The following is a 6,000-nucleotide window of genomic DNA, read 5'->3' as shown; positions in this document are numbered from 1 at the left end:
GCCAAGTCCTGTGGAGACATGCACACACAGTGGATCTCTTGGAGCTTCAAACAGATTGCTGAAAGCCAAAAGAGAACAGTTTCTGACAGTGGCTAGCACCTAAGTATTTGCAAGGAGCCCAGATATGGAAGACAGAACAGTCAGCCACAGTCATCAGAAGAGCAGCATCCAAAGGGAGCTCCAAAGAGGCACTGAACTCTGCTGAGACAAACATCACTTCTTTATCTTCTTTATCAATCTGCTTTATTGATTTGTTATTATTTTGGTCTCTATTGTTTCTTTCATATATCTATTTGTTTCTCTTTCATTACCCTGCTCAATTCTTTTTCCTTTTTTTTTTCTCCTCCTTTCTCATCTTTTCTTTTTTTATTATTTTGAGTATACTGGCTATCTCCTCTATCTTACTTTTAAAATTTTTTTCTTCCTCTTTTATTATACAATTTTCCTTCCCTATTTATTTTTTCTAATCCTCACCTGACATTAATTTTTCCATTGATTTTTAGACAGAGTGGAAGGGAGGAAAGAGAGGTGAGAGAGAGAGAAACATCAACCTGAGAGACACATCAATTGTTTGCCCTCACCCTCACTCTGACCAGGGCCAGGGATTGAACTTGCAACTGAGATATGTGCCCTTGATTGGGAACGGAACCTGTGACCCTTTGGTCTGCTGACCAAAGCTCTAACCACTGAGTCAAACTAGTCAGGGCTCCTTCCCCTATTCTTTATTATTATTTTTCTTTATTTAATCTCTGCCCCTTCATATCCCTTATTCTTCCCCCACCCTGTTTTTTCTCCTAGTATTTTTTCTTTCTTTTCTTCTATCCTTCATGTTCTATTTTCGCTTTCTTAATTCTCTTTTCTTTTGTGGTTGCTTTTGTTGTTGTTGTAGGGGTATTATGTATGTTTTGTTTTGTTTCTATTGTTTCTTATTTTATTTTGTTGTACTTTGTTCTGTTCTGTCAACACCTTTACAACAGTTCACATAACATGGTCAGGAGTGAGCCTCACTGTAAGCCAGCCTAAGAGGAGATTCCATCTAAGAATGGGACAACAATATTCAAGATCCAATTATCACAGAAGAACAGAAATAACTCAAAGAAGGTGCATTCCTAGAGCATCCAGCTCAGGGGATCTGAGATACTCTACCACTGGATCCCAAAAAGCACCTACTACATAAAACCAACCCACAAAGACTGGGAGGCATAGCAGTGTAATATAATACATAGAAAACTTACAAAGGGACAAAAATGGGGAGAAAAACAGCCCCCAAATGACAGAGAGGAGGAATTGCCAGAAAATGAATTAATTGAAATGGAGGCAAGAAGTTTGTCAGATATATAATCCTATCTAATAAAAGAGAAACATGCAAATTAACCATAACCCTGACACCCTTCCCATTGGCTAATCAGCAGGATATGCAAATTAACTGCCAACCAAGATGGCGGCTGGCAGCCATGCAGCTGAAGCGAACAGGAGGCTTGCTTGCTCCAGTGACCGAGGAAGCCAACATTCCCAGCCTGCCACTGCCAGCCTCTGAGCTGCACTCTAGGTAACTATGTTGCAATTATAGAAGCTAAACAAGCTCCAGAGACCTGCTTTCAGCCAGCTTCAGCCTCAGAGCTTAGAGCTGCAGTGATGGCAACAAAGTTTCAATTATAGAAGCCAAACAAACCTAGAAACCTGCTTTCAGCCAGCTTTGGCCTCAGAGCTTAGAGCTTCTGTGATGGCAACAGAGTTTCAATTATAAAAGCCAAACAGACCCAGAAACCTGCTTTCAGCCCTCAGAGCTGGAGCCAGCTCTCAGCTCCAGTGACAGCTATAGAAGGTAAATAAATCCTAGAATAAAAAAGGAAAGAAAAAAAAGGAGAGGCTGGGAGCTTAAGTTGCCCTCCAGCCTGAAAATGGCTCTCAGGCCCTCACCCAGACTGGCCAGGCACCCCAATGGGGACCCCCACCCTGAAGGGGGTGTGACTAACTGCAAACAGCCTTCAGCCCATCATCCAGGCTGGCCAGGCACCCCAGCGGGACCCCCACCCTGATCCAGGACACGTTCAGGGCAAACCAGCCAGCTCCCACCCATGCACTGGGCCTCTATCCTATACTACAGGCAGGGCAGGACAGCGTGAGCTGCCATCCGGGCCCCATGTGCAGCCCTGGGCAGCGGGGCATAAGCCCCGCCCACAGCCAGGACCCCTGTGTGCCACCTGAGCCCCCAGCTGGGACCCCCGTGCTGCCTAAGCCCCACACTGCTAAGTCCCACCCCCAGCCGGGACCCTATGACTATTGGAGAGCAGGAAAGTGCTGCTGTGCCCTGGGTCGCTGTGGTGATCCGGCTATTGGTAAGTAGAAAAGTGCAGCCTGTAGGCAGCCCCCAGCTGTGCCTGATCCGGGAGCAGGAAAGCAAGCCTGGCCTGCGGGCAGCCCCCAGCTGCGCCTTCTCCCCTGTCACCATGAGGATCCGGGAGCAGGAGAGCAAGCCCGGCCTGTGGGCAGCCCTAAACTTTGCCTGCTCCCCAGTTACCATGGTGATCCAGGAGCAGGAAAGCAAGCCTGGCCTGTCGGCAGGCCCCAGCTGCACCTTCTCCCTGGTCGCCATGAGGATCCGGGAGCAGGAAAGCAAGCCTGGCCTGTGGGCAGCCCCAAGCTGGGCCTGATATGGGAGCAGGAAAGCCCGGCCTGCTGTCAGCCCCCAGCTGGGCCTGCTCCCCAGTCACCATGGGGATTCGGGAGCAGGAGAGCAAGCCCGGCCTGCATCAGGCCCCAGCTGGGCCTGCTCCCTGGTTGCCATGGAGACATGGGAGCAGGAAAGCCTGGCCTGTAGGCAGCCCCCAGCTGGGCCTGCTCCCCGGTCGCCATGGCGATCCAGGAGCAAGAAAGCCCATCTTGCAAGCAGAACCCCCATCCTGGCGATAGCTCAAGGGAGAGTACAACATGCAGTGGAGGCAAGGAGCCTGAGAAATCAACACAGAGGGGCTCCTGCTCCAAGCCTCCATGGTGTGGCTGGGGGCAGGCCCCCAGCAGACACACACACACACACACACACACACACACACACACACACACAGTGCCTGCTCTGAGCCTCCAGTGTGGCTGGGGGCAGACCCCCAGTGGGGGGACACACACACACACACACACACACACACACACACACGACAACTGCTTCAAGCCTATGTGGCGCGGCTGGGGGCAGGCCCTAGCAGACAGACACACACACACACGCGCACACACACACACACAGGACGCCTGCTCCGAGCCTCTGCTGCCAGACTGTGGCCATCAGTAGGACATCCACTGAGGGCTCCCGGACTGTGAGAGGGGCAGGCTGGGGTGAGGGAACCCCACCCCCCAGTGCACGAATTTCGTGCACCGGGCCTCTAGTTTAAAATAATGGTAATAAGCGTGCTCAAACAACTTAGTGTGAACTACAAGCAACTTAATGTGAACTTTATAGAACTTGATCAGAACTACACCAGCATTAGTAAAAATATATTAAAAAATAAAGATTTAGAAAACATGAATAAGAATCAAGTGGAAATAAAGAATGACATAATTTAAATAAAAAATAACCTGGACGGAATGAACAGTAGACTACAAGAATCAGAGGACCAAATCAGTGAATTAGAATACAAGGTAAAAAAAAATACCTGTTCAGAACAACAATTTGGAAAAAAATTAAAAAGCAAGAAAAGAGTTTAAGGGAGCTTTGGAACAACATGAAACTTAACAAGCTCTGCATAATAGGAGTACCAGAAAGAAAGAATTTGAGCAAAGAATAGAGAGCCTGTTCAAAGAAATAATGACAGGAAATTTATCTAACCCAGTGAAGGAAAAGTCACTCAAGTTCAGAAAACAGAGTATCCCAATCAAAATGAACCCCAAAATACCCACACCTAAACACATAATAATTAAAGTGGCAAATGTTAAAGGAAAAGAAAGAATCTTAAAGGCAGCAAGGGAGAGACAGAAAGTAAACTACAAGAGAGCTCCCATTAGACTGTCATCTGATTTCTCAATAAAAACACTTCAGGCCAGAAGGGTGTGGCATGAAGTATACAAAGTAATAAAAGCCAAGGGATTGAACCCAAGAATACTCTATCCAGCAAGGCTATCATTCAAATTTGAAGGTGAAATAAAGAACTTCACAGAATAAAAAGGCTAAAAAAGTTTATTCCCACTAAACCAGCACTGCAAGAAATGCTAAAGGAACTGTTGTACAAAGAAGAAATGAAGAGAACACAGGCATAAAGGATAATAATGAAAACAATAAGTGCCTATGAGTAACAATCATATGTTGCAGATAAGCTGCCAGGCGGCCTGGGAGAATAATCAGCCGGGCACTCAGAGGATTCAGAAGAGGAGCCTTTAATGCGGAATTGCAGATACACTAGTGCAGTGACTCAGGGGAATCAACCTCCAAAGCCTGAGTGATGAATATGGAGGAAGCCTTCCTTTTATCCCCTTTAGTTTCTTTGTCCCCCAAATATGGATCAGGCTTCTGGAATTTTTGTGGGCTTTGCAGTCCCCCCGTGAGTTGGGATGGGGAAGTGAGATTACATCCAAGGCCTGCCTGGCTGGCGTCAGCACTGCCAACCCCCTATGGGGGTTGTGTATGGTTCATGGTTTATGGCCTCTATAAAATGGGAGTATTCCAGGAAACAGGTTCTGTAAGACAGGACAAGCTTCATAGATAAGAATGGAGCTAATTATCTACTAGCAATATTGTGCATCAGAATACTGGTTACCAGCACAGATTCAGATTGCTAGTCCCCCAGATGTCTTATATTCCCCTTCACATAAATGTAAATGGCTAAAATGCTCTAATAAAAAGACATAGGGTAGCTGAATGGATAAGAAAACAGAACCCATATATATACTATCGATAAGAGACCCAACTCAGAAAAGAAGACTCACATAGGGTGAAAATGTAAGGATTAAAAAAAAAAATGTCATGCAAATGCAAAGGAAAAAAGCTGTTTTGGCAATACTCATATCTGCCAAAATATACTTCAAAATAAGTCCATAACAAGAGACAATGAAGGTCACTTCATAATACTAAAAGGAACAACACAACAAGAAGCTATAATAATTGTAAACATATATGCACCCAATACAGGAGCATCCAAATATATTTTAAAAAATTCTGCAGGATTTTAAAGGCGAGATTGAAAGCAATACAATCATAGCAGGGGACTTCAATAAATTATTTAACCTTATAAACCTGCACTGACCTCACTGGATTGATCTTCTAGACATAAAAGCAATAAGGAAATGGTCACCCTAATCAATACACTAGATCAAATGGATTTAATTGAAATTCACAGAACATTTTACACCAAAGCTGCAGAATATACATTCTTCTCAAGTGCACATGGGACATTTTAAGACATATGCAACATGTTAGGACACAAAATAATCTAGAAAAATTCAAGAAGATTGAAATCATATTAAACATCTTCTCAGATGACAATGGCATGAAACTAGAAATCAACTACAATCAAAACATCACAAAACATTCAAACATATGGAAACTAAATAGCATGTTATTAAACAACTAAAGGCCCGGTGCATGAAATTTGTGCACTTGGGGAGGTGTCCCTCGGCCCAGCTTGCACCCTCTCCAATCTGGAACCCCTCAGGAGATGTCTGGGACCCCTGTGGGATCTGGCGTATACCGGCAGTCGGACATCCCTCTCACAATCTGGGACTTCTGCCTGCCAGCCTGATCACCCCTTAACCGCTCCACTGCTGGCCTGATTAACACCTAAGTGCTCCCCTGCCATTCCGATCACCCCCACCTGACCTCCCCTGCCAACCTAGTCGCCCCCAACTGCCCTTCCCTGTCAGCCTGATCTCACTCCCAATTGCCCTCCCCTGCTGGCCTGGTCCTCCACAACTGCCCTCCCCTGCCAGCCTGATCACCACTAACTGCCTCTGCCTGCCTGATCACCCCTAACTGCCCTCCCCTGCCAGCCTGATCTCGCCCCCAACTGCCCTACTCTG

The sequence above is a fragment of the Myotis myotis genome, unplaced genomic scaffold (genome assembly GCF_014108235.1).
Source record: "Myotis myotis isolate mMyoMyo1 unplaced genomic scaffold, mMyoMyo1.p scaffold_m19_p_4, whole genome shotgun sequence".
Taxonomy (NCBI): Eukaryota; Metazoa; Chordata; class Mammalia; order Chiroptera; family Vespertilionidae; genus Myotis; species Myotis myotis.
The sequence above is the reverse complement of the archived record's forward strand: the minus strand, read 5'-3'. Positions refer to the sequence as shown.